The sequence below is a fragment of the Lacerta agilis genome, chromosome 2, assembly GCF_009819535.1.
Source record: "Lacerta agilis isolate rLacAgi1 chromosome 2, rLacAgi1.pri, whole genome shotgun sequence".
In the NCBI taxonomy this organism is placed as follows: domain Eukaryota; kingdom Metazoa; phylum Chordata; class Lepidosauria; order Squamata; family Lacertidae; genus Lacerta; species Lacerta agilis.
The window spans coordinates 9,749,293-9,771,953 of NC_046313.1; positions in this window are offsets into that span (position 1 = coordinate 9,749,293).

The window sequence follows — 22,661 nt, forward strand, 5'->3', positions numbered from 1 at the left end:
CCTCCATGGGGAGAGCATTCCACAAATGGGGGGCCACTGAAGAAAAGGCCCCACTCTCATGTGGAAGAGAGGTCCTCTGCTTTTCAGAGACAACAAAAACCCACTGAGTTGAAAGCTCCACCTCATCTCTTGAACTTAAAGGAAGCTTCAACCTAGTTCAGCACCCTGCATGGAGGATTGTGAGGGTTTTATTATGTGGTATATGCAGTTGTCGCTGTTGTTTTGCATGTATCGGTCCAGCTGTTAACTCTCAGCCTTGTCCACAGCTCTGAGGACCTCAGAAGAACACCAGGCTACAGAAATAAGAAAAAGTGCTTCTGTGGCATCAGAAGAATCTTCCTCCATGTTTCATGCTTTCCACACCTGAGGAACCTTGTCGCCAAGTGTGAAGTACTAGAATGCACTCGAAAAGAGATATTGTTTTATTACTAAGCTCTAAGCTGCTTTGATATTCAGAGAGCATGAGCAAAATGATTAAGCTTCCCACAGGCTTGTGCTCACTTCACGATGTAAATCAAACAATCAAATTAGTTTTCTGGGAGCCAGACCCATTGCCAGTTGATCCTTAGTCCTGATCAAAGATAGGCATATCTCCTAAAATATATTACAAATGGAAAACAGACGTGTGTGTGTGTGTTACAAACATTCCAATTTTGGGAAAGGTGCCCAGATCCAGCCTTACATGCCTCTTGGGGGAAATGAGCAAATCTGTGGATTAAGAACAAAGGAAGTTTAACCATTTTCCACATGCTTACACATTAGCCAGGAGATGCACCTTTCTCGTGTGTGGGTGTGGGTGTAAATCCACCTGCTCCATCTGAGGCAGGTGATTTATTTCTGTTTAGGTTGCACAGTGAAAAAAATGATAGCAATCTTCTACAAACGAGAAACACAACATGGGGCAAATCGCCTGGGGCCTCTCCCAGGCAGATAAACCTATTTTTGAGGAGCTGGCATTAGGTAAGTGAGAAAAAGCACAGCTTTTAATCAGGCATTTATGTGCATAACAAGAATTAACCCTTTGAGCTGCTTCGTGCAAGGGAATGGAAGAACGCTTTCAGAGCAGGGGGAGCATTTGGGTTTCAGGTGTGGGTGTGCGAGAGAAAGAGATTTCAATATGCACATATTGTGGTGTACGTGTTCAAGATTCTCAGCAAGGTCTGCAGGCCCACTTTAATCTATTCAAGACTGTGTGGCAAAAACAAAGAACCCACCAACAACTCTTTCAGGAGCATTTGTTGTGATTTGATTACTGTTTCTCACAATAACAGCAAATTAGGAGGGGGCCAGGCCCCAAAGCCATCCTTTATTTCTTGAGCAAGCAAATGAGTAGGTTTTGGATGCATACCTGGGACAACACGGGTCCATTTAATTGTTTATAACAACAGTCCCTCAGCTTGTCATATGAGCAAATTGCCCAGAAGCACAGACTTCCTCAGAAGAGCCCTTTAACACTGTTGAGGCGTTGCTTTTCTATAATTGGTTGGCTGCGGAAATTAAAAGGAGGTTTTGCACAGCTCACTATGCTGATATATACTAGCATTGCCCCTCTGACACTTCTGCAGCGCTTACTCACAAGTAAACATTGCATTCAGCAATGACCCTTTTCAGTGTTAATTAAACATTTCTTGTTACCAGGTCCTACTTTTTTGCTTCCTGCTGATCTCAGATAGTGTATTCATGAGGAATAGTCTTTTTTATTTTCCCATGTCCCCCCAAAGCAAAAAGGCTTGTAGTAACTGGTTCCCTCACATTTTAAAATAGTGAAATTTTCTATTTTGCCATAAATAATAGAAAATAAGGAGAAGAAAGTGACAATTAAAGCCCTCACCTAATTTCTTATGCCTCAGAAACAAATTGGCTCAAGTATGAGGTTATTCCATCACTTTTCTCCAGCTAAGCTCAACAGCAATCAATAAAATTGACAGGATCTCCAAACAGGAAACTTTTAACTAAAGGCACAGAAGCCCTGAAATGACTCAGTAGCATTTTACTAGCCCACAAAGGACATTTACATATTGTTTCGTCTACCTTCTAAAACTTAGTTCAGCTCTGCTCAGACCTGGAACATGAAGTCTTCTGTGAATAGGAGTGGGGAAGAGCAGGAGACCTCAATGCCGGTGATTCTGAAGAAGAGGAATGCACAAATCTGTGAGTTTCGGTGTTTTCTCGTTTCTCACTTTCCCAACCTTAAATTCACTTCTATGAATTAGGTAAGTTTGCCTTTAAACGTGAACTGAGTTGAATTTCTCTTCATCACTACTGAAAAGACATTGGATCTGGACCAGGGGTATAGGGTTATAGGCTTCTGGGCTCTTGGGCCCTCGTTCATCTACCCCAGGACCACTGGAGCAGAGGATCCAGCTTCAGCGTCACCAAAATGCCTAGATGGGAGCATGTGGGGCGACTAATAAGGGGAAAATACATGGAAGCACCTGTCTGGATCAGGGCCTGCATCAGACCCAGGAAGGGGTGGTCTAACGGCCAGCCTTCTTGAGCTGGGGAAATGGACACTTATTGCAGGTTTTGATGAAATGCCTTTTTATGAATTGCTGAGGATGTACAAAAAAAAGCATACTCTGTTTCAGTGCAGAAGTCAGGTGGTGGGGAGTCTCTCTCCCTCCACAGCTTCTGTACAATGATGACTTTGTTTAATTGATGGTTGAAGGAAAACCTGTAAACTGTATACCATTTATTAGGTGTTTTAAACTGTCTACTAAAACGGTGCCCAGCTTGGTGGTTACTGCAGATGCTATCATAGCCATAGTAATCCTCAATAATTTTAGCAGCTAATAAACCTGGCCTTCAGTCTGGATTTACTTCTGTGGGCAGCAGGAGGCAGCGATTCAAGTATTTTAACAATATGCACATTTAACTAATCCCTCAGTGTCCTGAACTGAAGGGGGGGGGGGAATCCCTCATTTGCCTGCTGCTACAAATTCTGATGCTGTATCTTCATAACTCAAACATTTTGGGGTAGATCTTGAGCTGAGGCATTATACATTTTAAATATGGCAGGTATGGTTTTCATGATGTACGTACTTGTATATCTTCTTGCTATGCCAAGTAATGTAATATATTTGTGTGAGAGCTTAGAAAGCTTTTTTTTTTAAAGAAACTAGTTCTAGCTCAACATGTCCAGAAATGAACTAATTCCAGCTCACGTTCTTCCCTTTACAAAATGAACTAGTTTGGTGCATGTTCAGTTCAGAGTTCAATTCAAGTTTATCCAAATGATCCTTGGCTCTCTTAAATAAATAAATCAGCATTAAGAATGTTGCAGGCTGCTGTGCTGAAGTATGAAATATACCCAAGACTAAGGAAACATCAAAACACAAATAGTAGAGTTACAGGTGGGTAGCCGTGTTGGTCTGCCATAGTCAAAACAAAACAAAATTAAAAAAATTCTTTCCAGTAGCACCTTAGAGACCAACTAAGTTAGTTGGTCTCTAAGGTGCTACTGGAAAGAACTTTTTATTTTGTTTTGTTTTGACAAATAGTAGTGTTAAGTTGTGGGTGGACACAGCAGACGACACAGTGATTTCCAAACAGCTCTTGTTTATTCTCAGGCTGGAACAGAAGTGAGCTGAAGGCTTCAGCAGCCTGCTTATATAGAACTCAGCTACAAAGTAACAGTAACAACTTTCTGTAGTTAACCAATCCCTGAACGTCACTTTACAATCCCTCCTTTGCATATGCGGACCTGAGTGAAAACTGCAGCAGAATGAACTATATACACACACCCCTAGTGGCCTAGGGTGAGAACTTCAATACATAACAAGTAGAATGAGAATTGTTTATTTTCTCCAGCAATTATTATCTTCAATCTTAAAGTCTAAAGAGTAGAAATAAAGTCCAATTATTTTATCTCCAGTGCTATTTAATATCTATGTGAAGTTGCTGGAAGTAGTCATGAGGGGTTTTGGGGCGAGGTGTCATCAGTAAGCTGCTGATGACATTCAGCTCTGTTTCTCCATAATATTTGAACCGGGAGAAGCCATACAGTCCCTGAGGCAGTATTTGGATGCAGTGGTGATATGGATGAGGGAAAATAAGATGAGCTTTAATCCTGGCGAGACAGGGGTGCTACGAATAGTTCATGTGTCTAGGAAATTGGTCAATTGCCTGTTCCCCTCAAGGAGCAGGTTCACAGTATTTGTCACTGGAAGCCCAGATAGCCTCAAAGTACCTTTTACCAGCTGCAACTGTTATGACCAGTATTGTTTGTTCGTGCATTGTTTCCTTCCAGACTGGATTACTGCAATGCACTCAGTGTGGGGCTTCCCTTGTGCTAGTGTGGTGTAGTGGTTAAGAGCGGTAGACTCGTAATCTGGGGAACCGGGTTCGCGTCTCCGCTCTTCCACATGCAGCTGCTGGGTGACCTTGGGCTAGTCACACTTCTTTGAAGTCTCTCAGCCCCACTCACCTCACAGAGTGTTTGTTGTGGGGGAGGAAGGGAAAAGGAGAATGTTAGCCGCTTTGAGACTCCTTCGGGTAGTGATAAAGCGGGATATCAAATCCAAACTCTTCTTCATCCAGGACATTCAATTAGTGCAGAATGCTGAAGCAAAATGAAGCTGGTGGGTCATGAAGATTCTCCAGCCCTATACTAGATATGGTGTGATTTCTAACCCCAGTCATGGTGAAATGGGAAGTATGAAAATGCATGAATATGCAGTTATATCAAATCTTGTCTGCGGTTTAGGGAAGGTAGAAATTTAGTACAGTATGTTTAGACAAAATTGAACTTTATTGAACACTGAAATAACAAATGTGCATTCTTCACATGGCACAAAAGTTTCTTTTAAAAATTGTTATTTGTTGTATAAAACGATGTATTTTTTTTTACAATTAAAACATCTGGAGATCTATTCCCAGATTGCATTCATCTGCTCTGTGTTGACCCTAGGAGTTCTGATCTAAAACCCAGATTTACAGTTTGAATTTCTGGAATTATTCATTCAGTCTAGGCTGAAATATCAACATTTTCCAGAATCCAAGATCAAGGGTTAATAATCTCATTATTTTAGAAATGCCATTTTCAACTGATTCCATGTGAATCACTTGAAAAGGTCATATTGAGAATCCTTCTACTTTAATGTAGACAATTAGAATTAAGTCGTTACAATTATGTTCACAGAGTCTACGTTAAGGTCTTCCTCTAACAATGGGCTGACAAGTATTTTGGGTAATGTGTGGGGCTAAAATTCTGGGTCCTTTTAATGACAGGAGATAGAGCCAAAAGGTGATGATTGCATTGTTAAAATGGCTACCAGTGATTCCATTGGATTATCTAGAATCCATTGGACTCCAACCGCAAACAGTTGCCTATCTTTGTCAGTTATACTAGTACCCTGTTGACAGAGTTTCCCATTGACAACATGTACTGAGCTATATGAGACCATAAATTCTCATATGTGCCACTTGGCCTTTGCAATGTGATTTAACAGATTTAGACAGCTGCTAGAGAAATAATTCAAAATTATATCTACCTATCATCTGTCAGTCATGCTCTATTTAAAAATATTTTCCCCCTTATAGCCCCAGTGGAACCCTAAGATGGATAATATACCGGTAAATAAATAAATAAAAATAAATAAATAAATAAATAAGTTATTTATACCCCGCCCATCTGGCTGAGTTTCCCCAGCCACTCTGGGCAGCTCCCAATCGAGTGTTAAAAACAATACAGCATTAAATATTAAAAACTTCCCTAAACAAGGCTGCCTTCAGATGTCTTTTTAAAAATAGGATAGCTGCTTGTTTCCTTGATATCTGATGGGAGGGCGTTCCACAAGGTAGGCACCACTACCGAGAAGGCCCTCTGCCTGGTTCCCTATAACCTCACTTCTCGCAATGAGGGAACTGCCAGAAGGCCCTCAGCGCTGGATCTCAGTGTCTGGGCTGAATGATGGGGGTGGAGACGCTGTCCGTTACCAGTTGGCCTCACCTGTGTGGCCACACCTTGCCTCTTCAGAACAAACTTAGGAAAGCCCCAGTCCTACTGGTCACAGGGCCTGGCTCCTACACACACTCCTGACACACAGAGAGGCATGACTGAATGGGTCACAGGTATGGTAAACAAACCTTTGCATGATGGCATGTTGCCCACTGCATCTGCTGCTGGTGGTGAATCTGCTTCTTCAAAAGTGCATGTGGAGCAGTGGAGACACGAACCCGGTTCCCCAGATTACGAGTCTACCACTCGTAACCACTACACCACACTGGCTGAGGTAGCTTAGGTTGACAGATAGTGGCTGGCCCAAGGTCAACCAGTGAGCTTTGTTCCAGAGCAATGATTTCTCCCCAACCCCTGTTACAATCTAACCACCACACTGGTTACAGGTAGGTAGCTGTGTCGGTCTGCCGTAGTCGAAACAAAATAAAAAAAATTCCTTCCAGTAGCACCTTAGAGACCAACTAGGCTTGTTATCGGTATGACCTTTCGTGTGCATGCACACTTCTTCAGATACACCACACTGGATCACTCAGACTGTGTTATCATTTGTATTCTCTTTCTTTCATTGGCCAGGATGGTTCCAAAAGCAAAAGTTCGTTTTTCATTCCAGCAGACTTTCCTGGATTTGACATCTTTTGTTACAGAGACTCCTCCTCCTCCTTTTAAGGATTCAAGGATAATTTGCTGTCTGAGGCACTTTTTTAAGAGGGCGGGAGGGGGAGCTGAAATAGGTAACTGTCTTCCGGAGCTCTCCAGGTGGTCCTGAGTTCTCTGTTTGTTTTGTGCTTTTCACATCTACCAATATCAATTTTAACTTCTCTCTTCTTTCCCCAGTGTCTGTGTGAAGAAGCTAAACCAAGAAGGCTCGATCCAATGCTTAGAAGAGAGAGTAGGAAGCAGCAGAAATTAACAACAATTTCCCCCCACTGTCGTCAAACCCTAGACAAAAACAAGCTGAAGAAACCTATTTCTTTGTTTCAATGGTCTCCTTTGGTTAAACCACCCAAAAGTATTTCTTGTTACAAAAACAGGTAAAACATTTTCAGACAGGAGAATGATTTTTAAGTTGGCAGTGTCCCTTTAATATTTCATTTTTATTTCCTGTTGTAAATGACAAATTGTTCTGTGTTTTATATCATATCCCTGCAGGCAAACCGGTCATGGGATGTACTTTTTTGTCTTTTTGTCCTCTTTTCTTTCTCTCTTACCTTATTTATTTTTTTATTTTACTTGGAGAAAAGGCAATAAAATAGAACAATAAAAAAACTTAAAATACTCAAATAGATACTATAGTAATGAGCACCTTTGAGATGCCAATAAATACAGACAAGAGGAGAGAAAATCAAGACAAGAGAAAGATCCAGGGTTATGTGTAACTTGTGCTCGTAAAAATAAATTGAAATTCTGTGCAACCCAGACCCTGTGCCAAGGATGGCTGGAGCCTGCAACCTGCTTAGTTATGATACATTCTAAGCAAATTTTCGTGTATTTCCTTATATTCATGCTATATTTTACTTCTACAAGTCAGAAAATAAACAAAGGGCAGATCCACACCACACATTGAAAGCGCATTCAGTGCACATGGCCTCCCCCAAAGACTCATGGGAACTATAGTTTATTAAGGATGCTGGGAATTGCAGCTCTATGAGGGAGGAGCTACGGTTCTCAGGATTTGTTAGGGGACACCATGTGCTTTAGATGTGGTCTGGGGAGAGTTCCCAGGGCCAAATCGATCTGGAGGGCTGCATTTGGCCCCTGAGGCTGGGTCCCTCAATTCTGCCCTATAGCTCCCTGGCCCCTTCTGTGCCTCCTTCTTACCTGTTCTCTTTCAGTGACTAGGTAATGACAGGCAAAGTAGCCACAGCCTCTGCTTGTCTAATTTACTCCTAATTTCTGATATTCAGCTGTCTCTATTCATCTGGATGTAACTAGTTCTTGTAAGCTGCTAACCTGAATACAATACAATACAATACAATACAATACAATACAATACAATACAATACAATACAATACAATACAATACAATACAATACAATACACTACAATACAATACAATAATGTAAGGTAAGTGTCAGGGTACACCACAGTGTTGCTCATGAGTAACGACAGAGTCCTCTTACACTAAAGACTACTTTATTGTGCATACTTATTTACAGTGCAGAGCTAGCTAAAAACATGACCGCTCAGTCACTTGCAGAATCCGGAAGTGCCCCTCTCCTGTTTCCCGCCCAGCACCAAAGCCTCGGCACCCTGAAACGACATCTTCTGTGTCCCCTGACCCCCCCCCCCCCGATGCTGTGCTGGTGCCGGAAGCTGCAACTCCCCCTCTGATCACTTCTGGCTGGCGTTGCTGGGTCTCTGCCCAGCAACTCTGACCCTCGGCTCCTCCTCCTCTTCCGCGGGAGAGAGCTCTGGCGATGGGCTTTGAGAGGAGTCAGATGACAGCCGTGGCTGGGGCTCCCTGTACCTGAGCAAGACCTCCTCTTGAGGAGGTTCCCTACCCTGATCCTTCCCACGAGCAGGATCACCTTCTCCGCTCTGCCCACGAGGAGTACTCCTGCCTGGGCTCTCCTCACGAGTAGGACACCTCGATGGTTAAGTCCAGTCAAAGGAGACTATGGGGTTGCGGCACTCATCTCACTTTCAGGCCGAGGGAGCCAGCATTTGTCCACAGACAGCTTTCCGGGTCATGTGGCCAGCAGGACTAAACTGCTTCTGGCACAACGGGACATCAGGACGGAAACCAGAGCACACAGAAACACCATTTGCCTTCCTGCCAGAGCGGTACCTATTTATCTACTTGCACTGGCATGCTTTCGAACTGCTAGGCAGGCAGGAGCTGGGACAGAGCAAAGGGAGCTCACCCCGTTGCGGGGATTCAAACCTCTGACCTTCTGATCGGCAAGCCCAAGAGGCTCAGTGGTTTAGACCACAGCGCCACAATACAATACAATACAATACAGGTGTATGTGGTGCTAAGTAACCCATTCTGTCAGTTCAAGGATTTGCAGTTGCTCAACAGAACCGCATCCTCTCCTCCCCCTGTGTGCCCCCAAATCTGTTCTGGGGTTACCCCAATCCTCCAGAGCAGATTTTGGAAAGGCACACAGTGGGTGGGTGGGGGGCTGGGTGTGTAGAGGGAATTAACATTGTGCAAGTCTGAATCCTTGCGCTAACAGAATGAGGGCATTGGATACTACCCAAAATAATAGCTGTGGGGTTTTTTTAAAAAACCCTGTCACTAGTAACCACAAGAACTTTGGCTTCAGTATACATGAATAAGGCTTCCCCAGCCACTGACTTAGATGCTAAGTCATGACGGAATGTTTATGGACATTCCGTTTGCTTACTGGTTTTTTAAACTGTCAGTAGAAAAAAGCCTAGAGACAAATGAGGCTGTGTGTTGTCGATGGGAAAGGGCTCAACGGAGAAGGGGGTAAGTAGCACTGTTGCAGTTGTGCTGTTAGGCTGTACGAGGAAAGGATGCGACTTTGGATTGTTTATACGAGTATTTCGTGTAAGGGGAATGTGAACTTTACATGAGAAAATGGACTGGGCACAAGGAATATACTATGTCCAAAAAGTTGTGAATATCACAGCTTTCCACTTGTATGTAAGGGCCAAATTGGTATCATCGCCAACATTTTTTTATCCGCACCCCCCCCCCCGGACAAAAAATGCAGCTGGAGGATGTGTATGAGAAAGAGAAAGAGAGAAATTGAACTGGAGTTGTGATGCAAGGGAAAAGGTAAAGGGACCCCTGACCATTAGGCCCAGTTGTGTCCGACTCTGGGGTTGCGGCGCTCATCTCGCATTACTGGCCGAGGGAGCCGGCATACAGCTTCCGGGTCATGTGGCCAGCATGACAAAGCCGCTTCTGGCGAACCAGAGCAGCGCACAGAAACCCCGTTTACCTTCCCGCCGAAGAGGTACCGCCGAAGAGGGGGCCGAGCAATGGGAGCTCATCTCGTCGCGGGAATACGAACCACCGACCTTCTGATCAGCAAGCCCTTGGCAAAGCTAGTTGTGTGTTAACTCAGCCTTTCCTAGATCCAGTGCTTTTTTCGGGGGGGGCAGGGGTCTTGTGAATCAAAATTTGGCATCATTGAGGGGCAGTATTTCAATATGAGTAGGAAAATGAGAGTACCCCTAAACATTTTTAATAGAAAAAAACACTGCTTTGATCCAAATCTCTCCCCCCACATACACAGATGCTTTTAGTTTAGAAACAAATAGCCAATACCCAGGCCCGGATTTAGGTTTGATGAGGCTCTAAGCTACTGAAGGTAATGGGGCCCTTTACATGTCCAGCTGTCCTTTGTCAACAACAAATTGTCGCTGTTTTTTTTGGTGTTGAATATATGCTATGTGGTAATTTATGGACCTAATAGGTATCTCAAGCCATTTGCACATAACAAAATAAGTATTTTATCAAAGTAATTGAACTGAAATACAATTAAGAAGTATATTAATAGTGAAATAATTATTAAGCTCTAACTTAAAATTTTGGAAATGTACATCCAGGTGTTTTTTCCCTTTTAATTTTTTCGGGGGCCCCAAGAGAGTGGGGCCCTAAGCCAGTGTTTTTCAACCACTGTTCCGTGGCACACTAGTGTGCCGCGAGATGTTGCCTGGTGTGCCGTGGGGAAAATTGAAAAATTCAAGAGAATTACTTTATATATAGTCAATATAGGCACAGAGTTAAATTTTTTAACATTTTCTAATGGTGGTGTGCCTCGTGATTTTTTTCATGAAACAAGTGTGCCTTTGCCCAAAAAAAGGTTGAAAAACACTGCCCTAAGCTATAGCTTGTTTAGCTTATACGTAAATCCGGCCCTGCCAATACCACATCTAGTATGGCTGTACTTTGAGCATGAGAAGAAACGAGAGGTCTTATGAGGCCTCTGTCTTAGGAAGAGTGGAATGAGAATTATGCTTCAGCCTTTTACTAGCATGGCTCTCTGCTACTTCTGTGGGGAAGGAATGTTCATTACATCGGTGGAATCTGTATACAAGATAAGCCAACGCACTGTTATGCATTTAACTGGAGTTTGCAGCAACTGCAAAGCTCATTAATATGTCCATGTAAACTGCTAAGGGGGGGGGGAGAAAAGAAAAGAAATCTGGGGTCAGACCGACCTCAAATCCAGCGAGAACAAGCAACGGGGATCATTTGGCTAGGACTTATATACATTTCCTTGGGTGTAAGCCCTGTTGAACTCAGGGGGCCTGTGGATCATCCAGCTGGGCTGCAGATCTCTCAAAATAGCCAGAAGTTTGGTAAACACATTATTTCTTTGTGCTCAGTGAGTCACAGAGAGAAGAGAGCAGCACTAGTCACCAATTCTAGGAAGCGGGAAGATCTGAGGATCAAAGGATGATCAATAACATGATATGTGTGTGACCGAAAGCCAAATTACCAATCAAGCATTGGCAACGGCATATGCTTATTATTATCATCATGTGCCTGTCTGCGTTCATGGGTGATGAAGCACATTTAATGAATAATTTACCTGTGATGGAAAATGGTGGCTGACTAATTTTTTTGCACACAGGAAATTCACTCGCAGCCAGGCCAGCTGTGAATGAAAAGTTGTCACGGGTATTCTGAGGCCATCACAAAGCTGGCTTGTCTTGTCTTCTCCGTATGTAGGTTATGATTAAATAAGGAGTAGCAAGATCTGGGAAGTCGCTGGTCACATGTGATGGGCAAGGGTACTTTTTTGGGAAGGGACGCGGGTGGCGCTGTGGTCTAAACCGGAAGGTCGGCAGTTCAAATCCTCACGGCGGGATGAGCTCCTGTTGCTCAGTCCCAGCTCCTGCCCACCTAGCAGTTTGAAAGCAGGTCAAAGTGCAAGTAGATAAATAGGTACCGCTCTGGCAGGAAGGTAAACGGTGTTTCCGTGCACTGCTATGGTTCACCAGAAGCGGCTTAGTCATGTTGGCCACGTGACCTGGAAAAACTGTCCCCCCACCCCACTCTGTACACCCTCTACATTTTTGGAGCAAATTTGGGGAAGTGCAGAGCGCATGCAGGGGGAGGATAAGGAGGGGAAGTTTTCTTGCATAAATGTTGGTGGGAAAAGTAAGTTAGAGACCCTCCCTTCCCCACGCATTATGTCTGGGTTGTCTTGCTGTAATAATAAGAATAAATCAGCAGGCATTTAAAATGATACAGTTACAGTGACTGGCTTGTATCAAGAGGCAGGGAGAGCTTCCAAAGCATAGGTGCTGCTACACTAAAAGGTTGGCTCTTCCCAAACACAGAACCAACAGATATGGGACTTGTAAAATTGCAAGTTTTGCATAGCGAAGTCACCAGATAGGCGTGTGTCATTGGTATAAGGCAGATTCCTATGCTCAAATCCCTTATTCAGTAGTAGCTTACAATTCCTGTGAGCTGCCTGGTTGGCAAGGAACTTCCAGGTGTGTAGTTTTCTTGCTCCTCTGATGAGGTGCCCTGGGCTGTACACTCAGGACCAGTGCTAGGGCTTCTTGCGCCCTAGGCGAACCAACTTCTGCCCCTCCCCGCCAAAACCTGATTTAGCAGGAGGTGGGGGGTGGAAAGGCAAGCAGCAGCTTCTCCGCTACAGCGGAGAAACTGCTGCTCGCAAGTCCCGCCCCCCGGTCAAAGCCTGCTTTAGTGGGAGGCGGGGTGGTGGAGAGGCAAGCAGCAGTTTCTCCACTGTAGCAGAGAGCTGCTGCTCGCCCGTCCCGCTGCCCGCCCCCCGCCAAAGCCTGCTTTAGCAGGAGGTGGGGGGGTGGAGAGGCAAGCAGCAGTTTCTCCGCTGTAGCGGAGAAGCTGCTGCTAGCCCATCCCGCCCAAGCCTGGCCAGCGCCCCCTCCATTTTGGCACCCTAGGCAATTGCCTAGTTCGCCTAAATGGATGCGCTGGCCCTGTGTACACTGAAAGGTGGATATGGCTGCAATATCTTCCCAGGCCTCAGAGTGTCTCCACCCTGCCCTGTCTGCTGACCTGTGGGGTTGTATGCAAAATACTTCCAGGGTTGGGTTTTGGCAGGACAGCAGCCCGCCTTGACCTGGTAGTTCAGATGATTTCTCCTCATGCCCAAGTCCCTTGGATCTGGATTGAGGACAGCAAAATTCATCATCATTTTTTCTCTCTCCCTTTCTCATTTGTCCAATCTTCAATTCAGTTCTCTGCATTTTCATAACATTTTGAGGTTGTTGGTTTTTTTCCCCACTCCTCAGGAAAATCTATCCTCATTTTAGTGAGAATTTCTCCCAGTACACACATATATTTTTAGCAAAGCAAATTTTCTCTAAAATAATGCACTTTTATATGTTATTTTCACTAATATATGCACACTTTGGCTTGGGTACTTGAACATATTACTCGGCTGGAGAATTGCACTGCAAAATCCAGAGAAGTACAAATTTGAAATGTCCTCCATGTGATAAAATTGCTTCCATGTGAGGTCTGGAGGGTGGTAACACAAGAACAGGCCTTTTCTGCAGTGGCTCCCCATTTGTGGAATGCTCTCCTCACGGAGATTCACCTGGCACCTTCATGCTGGCCACATGACCCGGAAAAACTGACTGTGGACAAACGTCGGCTCCCTCGGCCAGTAAAGCGAGATGAGCGCCGCAACCCCAGAGTCGTTCGCGACTGGACCTGTCAGGGGTCCTTTGTTGTTGTTGTTTAGTCGTTTAGTCGTGTCCGACTCTTCGTGACCCCACGGACCAGAGCATGCCAGGGGTCATTTACCTTTACCTTTTTAGATGATGCAAATTTCTCTTTCCCCTGTTTATGCACATTTATCCTGGAGAATAATTGTGGTGCTCCACTGGGATGTGGGCTCAACAAGACCTGTTTCCATCCTAATCCACAGTGATTCCCTAGCAATTCTTGGAATTGGAGGGGGGGCGGGGAATCTATGGTTCTATAGATCTGTCAAAAACACTTGAATAAATGAGTGTCTGAGAAGCATATTCTCAAGTGCCTGAGAGTCATTAACTGCATTGCAAAACCCTCATGAGAATTTTCCAGCTCAGAATCTCCTTGCTCACCCTTAGCATAATGATGATGATGTAAAAAAACTAATTATATTTTATTTGCCCATCAAAAGAAAAATATGACTTGCCCTGGGCAAGCAAGTGAGAGCAGCATCTCGCAAAGGCTTCTTTGGAGAAAAAAGTTGTACGGTGTGCAAAGCCTTCCATAAACCACTAGCTGTTTTATCTCTTCGGGGTGACAATTTCCTGCTTGAGGTTTCTAGTCTGAACCACACTGCAAATGCTGGACTAAATACATCCAGTCACATATACAGTGTGAATAGTGCATGGCCACTCACTGTTGTGTAGCAGCAGCCTCTTGGTATCTTTAATGCTCCAAAATAGGGATGTTTGAAGATTTGATTTGGGTCATATTTTGATAGAGAAGACCAAACTAATCCACAAAGCCTGAACAAGACAGAGCAAAACTGGATATTTGTTGTTGTTGTTGTTCAGTCGTGTCCGACTCTTCGTGACCCCATGGACCAGAGCACGCCAGGCACGCCTATCCTTCACTGCCTCCCACAGTTTGGCCAAACTCATGTTAGTAGCTTCGAGAACACTGTCCAACCATCTCATCCTCTGTCGTCCCCTTCTCCTTGTGCCCTCCATCTTTCCCAACATCAGGGTCTTTTCCAGGGAGTCTTCTCTTCTCATGAGGTGGCCAAAGTACTGGAGCCTCAACTTCAGGATCTGTCCTTCTAGTGAGCACTCAGGGCCAATTTCCTTGAGAATGGATAGGTTTGACCTTCTTGCAGTCCATGGGACTCTCGAGAGAGTCTCCTCCAGCACCATAATTCAAAAGCATCAATTCTTCGGCGATCAGCCTTCTTGATGGTCCAGCTCTCACTTCCGTACATTACTAATGGGAAAACCATAGCTTTAACTATATGGACCTTTGAAACTGGGTATTGCTTTCCTCCAAATGTTGGAATGCTGTTATTGGCTCAAAAATGTACCAAGATATGTGTGTGTTTCTCATGCAGAAGGTCTCAGGTTCCCCCCCCCTACATTTCCAGGTGGGGCTGGGGAAGATTCTTGTCTTAATTCTTCATGCGCTGCTGCAAGTCAGTGTAGACAGTACTGAGCCAAATGGACCAATAGTCCTTAGAAGGCAGTTTCCTATTTTGCTGTGTTCCTATATGCTGCAAAATAATAAATGGATATATTTCAAAAAAAATACCCCCGCCAAGAATATGTCGGGAATGCTCAGAAATGGGCTTAGAAACTGTATTTTCTAATCATATATAAGTGGGGGTTTTATGGTTTAAAAATACTGCTAGATATGGAAATTAGGATGGAATGGAATCAAAAAATATGTGCAATTTAATTAATTAATTAATGATAGGATGGAAATAGACCGATCCATCCATTTCAGAAGCTTTTTTTACAAATTGATATGGTCGCATGCACTCTCGCCTCTCTCTTAGTTCTTTTTAACAGCTCTGTTCTCAGAAAATATTGCAAGCCATCAGTCAGAAACATGTGTGTGACGTGACCAGGCTGATTTAGCTGGATTTTCTCTCTCCATCGGCATCTAATTCGTCTTTGTGGATTGATGTTTTTGCTTATGCTTTTATGGTTGTTTAATTATATTTTACAAGCTGTTTTTTTATACTGCTGACAAGCCAGTATATATTGAGGATCACAATGGAAGAAAGGCAAAGTATAAATATTCTAAATAAATAAGTGACACATTCATTTAAGAGTCTTTCTATAAAATCACAGGTGCCCCTCAGAAAAGGAAAAGGGGGCTGTGCATGGAAGCCACTTACCTGGTTACCTATAGCAAGTAAAGCATTTATCCAGGCAATCTGCAGCTGGAAATATTTTTGAATTCTTAGTGTTCCTCAAAGATTTCAGCCTTTGTGAATTCCACACAAATGTACAGAACAGAAACCTACTGGCATATCTTGAATGTTCTGACGCCATTCTCAGCTCAAGAAAAAAGTATCAAAATACATGTGTGTTTATTTAAAAAAATTAAAAAAAATGCATTGCTTTGAGGGAAACTGTGTTTAAATATAAATATTCATGAGGATTAAACAAAACCACAGCTTAATGTGCCAATGAATTTATCCTGCAAAAGTGACATGGACTAATCTATCCATCTCTGTTGGTTCATTCTTTTTTATATATAAGAATTTATTGGTATTTCAAGAAAATTAACAAACAAATAAAAACAATGTTGTTGTTCAGTCGTTCAGTCGTGTCCGACTCTTCGTGACCCCATGGACCAGAGTACGCCAGGCACGCCTATCCTTCACTGCCTCTCGCAGTTTGGCCAAACTCATGTTAGTAGCTTCAAGAACACTGTCCAACCATCTCATCCTCTGTCGTCCCCTTCTCCTTGTGCCCTCCATCTTTCCCAACATCAGGGTCTTTTCTAGGGAGTCTTCTCTTCTCATGAGGTGGCCAAAGTACTGGAGCCTCAACTTCAGGATCTGTCCTTCTAGTGAGTACTCAGGGCTGATTTCTTTGAGAATGGATAGGTTTGATCTTCTTGCAGTCCACGGGACTCTCAAGAGTCTCCTCCAGCACCATAATTCAAAAGCATCAATTCTACGGCGATCAGCCTTCTTGATGGTCCAGCTCTCACTTCCGTACATTACTACTGGGAAAACCATAGCTTTAACTATACGGACCTTTGTCGGCAAGGTGATGTCTTTGCTTTTTAAGATGCTGTCTAGGTTTGTCATTGCTTTTCTCCCAAGAAGCAGGCGTCTTCTGATTTCGTGACTGCTGTCACCATCTGCAGTGATCATGGAACCCAAGAAAGTGAAATCTCTCACTGCCTCCATTTCTTCCCCTTCTATTTGCCAGGAGGTGATGGGACCAGTGGCCATGATCTTAGTTTTTTTGATGTTGAGCTTCAGACCATATTTTGCGCTCTCCTCTTTCACCCTCATTAAAAGGCTCTTTAATTCTTCCTCACTTTCTGCCATCAAGCTTGTATCATCAGCATATCTGAGGTTGTTGATATTTTTTCCGGCAATCTTAATTCCGGTTGGGGATTCATCCAGTCCAGCCTTTCGCATGATGTATTCTGCATATAAGTTAAATAAGCAGGGAGACAATATACAGCCTTGTCGTACTCCTTTCCCAATTTTGAACCAATCAGTTGTTCCATATCCAGTTCTAACTGTAGCTTCTTGTCCCACATAGAGATTTCTCAGGAGGCAAATGAGGTGATCCGGCGCTCCCATTTCTTTAAGAACTTGCCATAGTTTGCTGTGGTCGACACAGTCAAATGCTTTTGCATAATCAATGAAGCAGAAGTAGATGTTTTTCTGGAACTCTCTGGCTTTCTCCATAATCCAGCGCATGTTTGCAATTTGGTCTCTGGTTCCTCTGCCCCTTCGAAATCCAGCTTGCACTTCTGGGAGTTCTCGGTCCACATACTGCTTAAGTCTGCCTTGTAGAATTTTAAGCATAACCTTGCTAGCGTGTGAAATGAGTGCAATTGTGCGGTAGTTGGAGCATTCTTTGGCACTGCCCTTCTTTGGGATTGGGATGTAGACTGATCTTCTCCAATCCTCTGGCCACTGCTGAGTTTTCCAAACTTGCTGGCATATTGAGTGCAGCACCTTAACAGCATCCTCTTTTAAAATTTTAATAAAAACAATACAAACATACAAATTACAAAAAAGTATACATACTACAAAAAGTAAAACAAAGAAAACTCATACAAAACATAAAAAATACATAAAACACCTATTTAACTATCTTGATCTTATTTTATATCTTAATTGGGGGGGACTTCCTCTCGCCCTCTCTTCTGCGTTCATTCCAAATATACTTTAGTAACTTTGTAACTACTTTAAATCCTCTTTACAACTTATCTTAAACCTTATCTAACAACTTATATATAATACCTTGTTCTTACCAAAATACAGAAAAAAATTCAAATATATCACTAACTTAGCTTCTTATACACTCTTTTAAGCTAACATTGTAATGCTATCGCCTATAATGTCCACTGATTTCAATTTCAGATATCTAACTTTTCACGTTGTTTCAAATATTCTTTAAATTTCTTCCAATCTTCTTGCACCTTCTCCTCCCTCTGATCTCGGAGTTTCGCGGTCAGTTCAGCGAGTTCCATATAGTCAATCAACTTCATCTGCCATTCTTCCACTGTAGGTAATTCTTCAGCTTTCCAGTTTTTAGCTATTAAGATTCTAGCAGCTGTTGTGGCATACATAAAATATGTTCTGTCTTTGTTGGGGATATGATTGGTCATGCCCAGCAGAAAGGCCTCTGGTTTCTTAATAAATGTGTATTTAAACACCTTTTTAAGCTCATTGTAAATATTCTCCCAGAAGACCTTAACCTTTGGGCACGTCCACCACATATGATAGCCATCACTGCATACCCTCCAACGTTCCTCAGGTGAAAACAGGAACATATTTTACATCAGTTCCACCGGACTCAGAGTCTGCGGCAGGGATGCAGGCGTAGCAGCAAAATGAAGCAAGCTGGAGCGAAGAGACCATAAGGGCCACTCTTAGCACCTGCGACCCCTCGCAGCCATGACAGCAGCCTCACAGACAGGCCCCGCACCATCTCTCCCTCACCCACCGCTGTGTCTTTATGGGAGACAGAATGACTGGGACAACCCAGTGAGGAGGGGCGGGGGGGGGGTATAAATAACAAATATTGTAGTTGTTGTTATAAGAATTTAAGTTCCCAGATATATCAATTAAATGTTCATAAATGTACAAGGCAAACACATAAGGATATAAACCACGTGTCTGAAATAGTACAGGAGTCCAATCCTGAAGCCATTTTGACTCTCCCAAATTGACCTCAAATCAATTTGACGCTGTGGGTTAAACCCCAGAGCTTAGGGCTCGCTGATCAGAAGGTCGGCGGTTCGAATCCCCCCGACGGGGTGAGCTCCTGTTGCTCGGTCCCTACTCCTGCCCACCTAGCAGTTCGAAAGCACATCAAAAGTGGAAGTAGATAAAAAGGTACCGGTCCAGCGGGAAGGTAAACGGCGTTTCCGTGCGCTGCTCTGGTTCACCAGAAGCGGCTTAGTCATGCTGGCCACATGACCCGGAAGCTGTACGCCCACTCCCTCGGCCAGTAACGCGAGATGAGCGCCGCAACCCCAGAGTCGGACACGACCGGACCTAATGGTCAGGGGTCCCTTTACCTTTTACCTTGCATCACAACTCCAGTTCAATTTCTCTCTTTCTCTTTCTCTCTCATACACACCCTCCAGCTGCATTTTCAGGGGTCCCTTTACCTTTACCTTTATTTCTCTGCAAGGAGGAAGGAAATATGAAAGCCTCGCCATTGACTTGGGTGAATAGGGTGAGCCTGTGACCTGGATTTCGGAATTAAAATATTTACCATCACAAAAGAAAGGCCAGGCTGCCCAGGTAAAGCAATCACTGGCCATTATCAGGTATCCTGGCAGACAGGATTTCTGCTGTGGACCACCTCCTGTGATGTATTTCTGCTGTAGACAGCCTCCTTCTGTGATGTATGTATGATGTTTTTTGTGTAGGGGTGGTGGTCTTGGGCTGCTACAGGGTGGGCAATTTCAAAAGTCTATATAAGGGCTTGTGCACCATTGTTCTGGATTCTCTCCTCCCTCCTGCGTGTGGGGAGTGGGAACCCTGTTGCATAAAGATCAGGCTTGAATAAAGATAAATAAAGTTGAATAAAGATAATAAAGTTGAATAAAGATCAGGCTTACTAGCTGCTTTGCTTCTCAATATTCTCTGGTTGGCCTCTGTCATTGTCTCCTAAGGACTCTATACAGGCTCTTGGATACCCCATAAGGGAAAAGGAGCAGGTTCCCCCCCCCCTTATTAATATTTTCCCTATTTTCATCAGACAAATGTTGGTGGGTATGGAACAAAGCCCCAAACTCTTACAATCTTGAATTGGCTCAGGATTGAGGCTTTTGGCCAAATCACTGCACAGCACTAACAGTTTTCCCTGTGCCTCCCTTTTCATCACTTTCTCCAATTTTTTTTGGAAACTTACCTAAATTTGAATTTCTCAGCATTTGTTACAGGTATCCCAGATTGATCCCCCCCCCCGCCCCACCCCGCCGATAATATCTTCTGCGCCTCCGGCAGTTGTTCATTAAACACAGCTGTATAGATTAATTGATGGTTTCTAAATATGCTTTGATGAGCTTTTTTATTTCCTTCTCTTGTGATCGTTATTAGACTTGCTGCCAGGACTCTCTGTTAGTCCATATCAAACACCCTAGTAAAACTTAGCATTTATATAGGTTTTGGCAGGGGGTACGGGATGTATATGGGCCCTGCCCTGAGTTCCTTGAAGGAATATTTTTTTAAAAAAAATGTAGCTCATAACTACCAGGCAATCTAAATAAATCATTCAAATGAATCCCTGCTTTGGGAAGTACATTTCTAGCAGCGTCAATTTTTTCCCCCATTGTCAGAATTTGGGGTCTCTGGTTACAGAATTTGCGGGGAGTAGGTCAGCGCAGAATATTGCACTGCCTGGCTCTCCCTGTCTTTTCCTTGTTTCAGCTCGGCAGCCTTTCAGACACCCGGCAACGTTCCTTGGGAGATCCTCAGCCATTAAAAAAAGAAAGGAGAGAGAATTGATAACACTGACTCATAAACTTGCCAGGTGCAATTTTCCCAGTGGCCCTTGCAGAGAGTAGGAGGGGAGGGGAGTAGAGGAGGGGAGGGCGATGGAAGGTATCAAGAGAGAGCACAATTGCATCGTTGTTCAGTAATTGCTCTGCTCCACGCTCATATTTTGGGGTTGGTGGGGAGAGGGAGATGTGCTCAGGCGAGGCATCCTTGGAGAGGAAAGCTTGGAAGTGAGATAAGGTGAGTGTGGGAACAGGGTTAGCAGCTGCACTGAGAAGCAGGCAGAGAGAAGAGTATTAAATAGTGGGGGGACATAGCAGACGACACATTGATTCTCCAAGCAGCTCTCTTTATTCTCGGGCTGGAACAGAACTGAATTGAAGGGCTGAGCCAGCCTGCTTATATAGTACTCAGTAACATGCAACAGTAACAACTCTCTCTCTAGCTACCCAATCCGTGAGCGGCAATCTCAATCCTTCATATGCATGTGCAGACCTGAGTGAGAACTGCAGCCACGGTGGGCAGAGTGAAACTATATACACAACACCCCTAGTGGCCTGGGGTGAGAACTTCAATACATAACAAAGAGGTATCATGATGACCCACTTTGCCTGTGGGTACTCGACCACAGCAAACTATGGCAAGTTCTTAAAGAAATGGGAGTGCCGGATCACCTCATTTGTCTCCTGAGAAATCTCTGTGTGGGACAAGAAGCTACAGTTAGAACTGGATATGGAGCAACTGATTGGTTCAAAATTGGGAAAGGAGTACGACAAGGCTGTATATTGTCTCCCTGCTTATTTAACTTATATGCAGAATTCAGCATGCGAAAGGCTGGACTGGATGAATCCCAAACCGGAATTAAGATTGCCGGAAAAAATATCAACAACCTCAGATATGCTGATGATACTACCTTGATGGCAGAAAGTGAGGAGGAATTAAAGAACCTTTTAATGAGGGTGAAAGAGGAGAGTGCAAAATATGGTCTGAAGCTCAACATCAAAAAAACTAAGATCATGGCCACTGGTCCCATCACCTCCTGGCAAATAGAAGGGGAAGAAATGGAGGCAGTGAGAGATTTCACTTTCTTGGGTTCCATGATCACTGCAGATGGTGACAGCAGTCACGAAATTAGAAGACGCCTGCTTCTTGGGAGAAAAGCAATGACAGACCTAGACAGCATCTTAAAAAGCAAAGACATCACCTTGCCGACAAAGGTCCGTATAGTTGAAGCTATGGTTTTCCCAGTAGAAATGTATGGAAGTGAGAGCTGGACCATAAAGAAGGCTGATCGCCGAAGAATTGATGCTTTTGAATTATGGTGCTGGAGGAGACTCCCTAGAAAAGACCCTGATGCTGGGAAAGATGGAGGGCACAAGGAGAAGGGGACGACAGAGGATGAGATGGTTGGACAGTGTTCTCGAAGCTACTAACATGAGTTTGGCCAAACTGCGAGAGGCAGTGAAGGATAGGCGTGCCTGGCGTGCTCTGGTCCATGGGGTCACGAAGAGTCGGACACGACTGAACGACTGAACAACAACAACAACTCATTTCCATACACTTCAAGTTGCTAGCCAGGGTAGGCTGTGCTGGCCATCTGCATCGTTTTTTTTTGCTGTGTTGCCACAAATGGAAGGGAAAGACCCAGGGAAAATGGAATCATGGTTGGAATGGGTTCTATGGTCATCCAGTCCAACCCCCTGCAATGCAGGAATCTCAGCTAAAGCATCCATGACAGATAACCATCCAACCTCTGCTTAAATGCCTCCAAGGAAGGAGAGTCCACAACCTCCAGAGGGAGACCGTTCCACTAGATGAATCAGAATCAGAAGAATCGGAATCAGCTGAGCCATTCAAGATGTTGATATGCCCTGGCAGCACTTAGTAGACATGCCAGCCAGGGCAGAAGGTGGGGGGGGGAACCAGTTTTATTTTCTTCTCTCTGCCAGTTCCAGGTTGATGTAGCCGAGGGGCTCAAGGATCAAGCCCACCCTGACCCTACACTGAAATGTTTTGGGGTGTTCCACTGGGTATCAGCCGTGGGAGAACTGCCAGTGGTAGGTTCCCACCCACCGTGGCAAAGCTCGGGACTTCTGCTG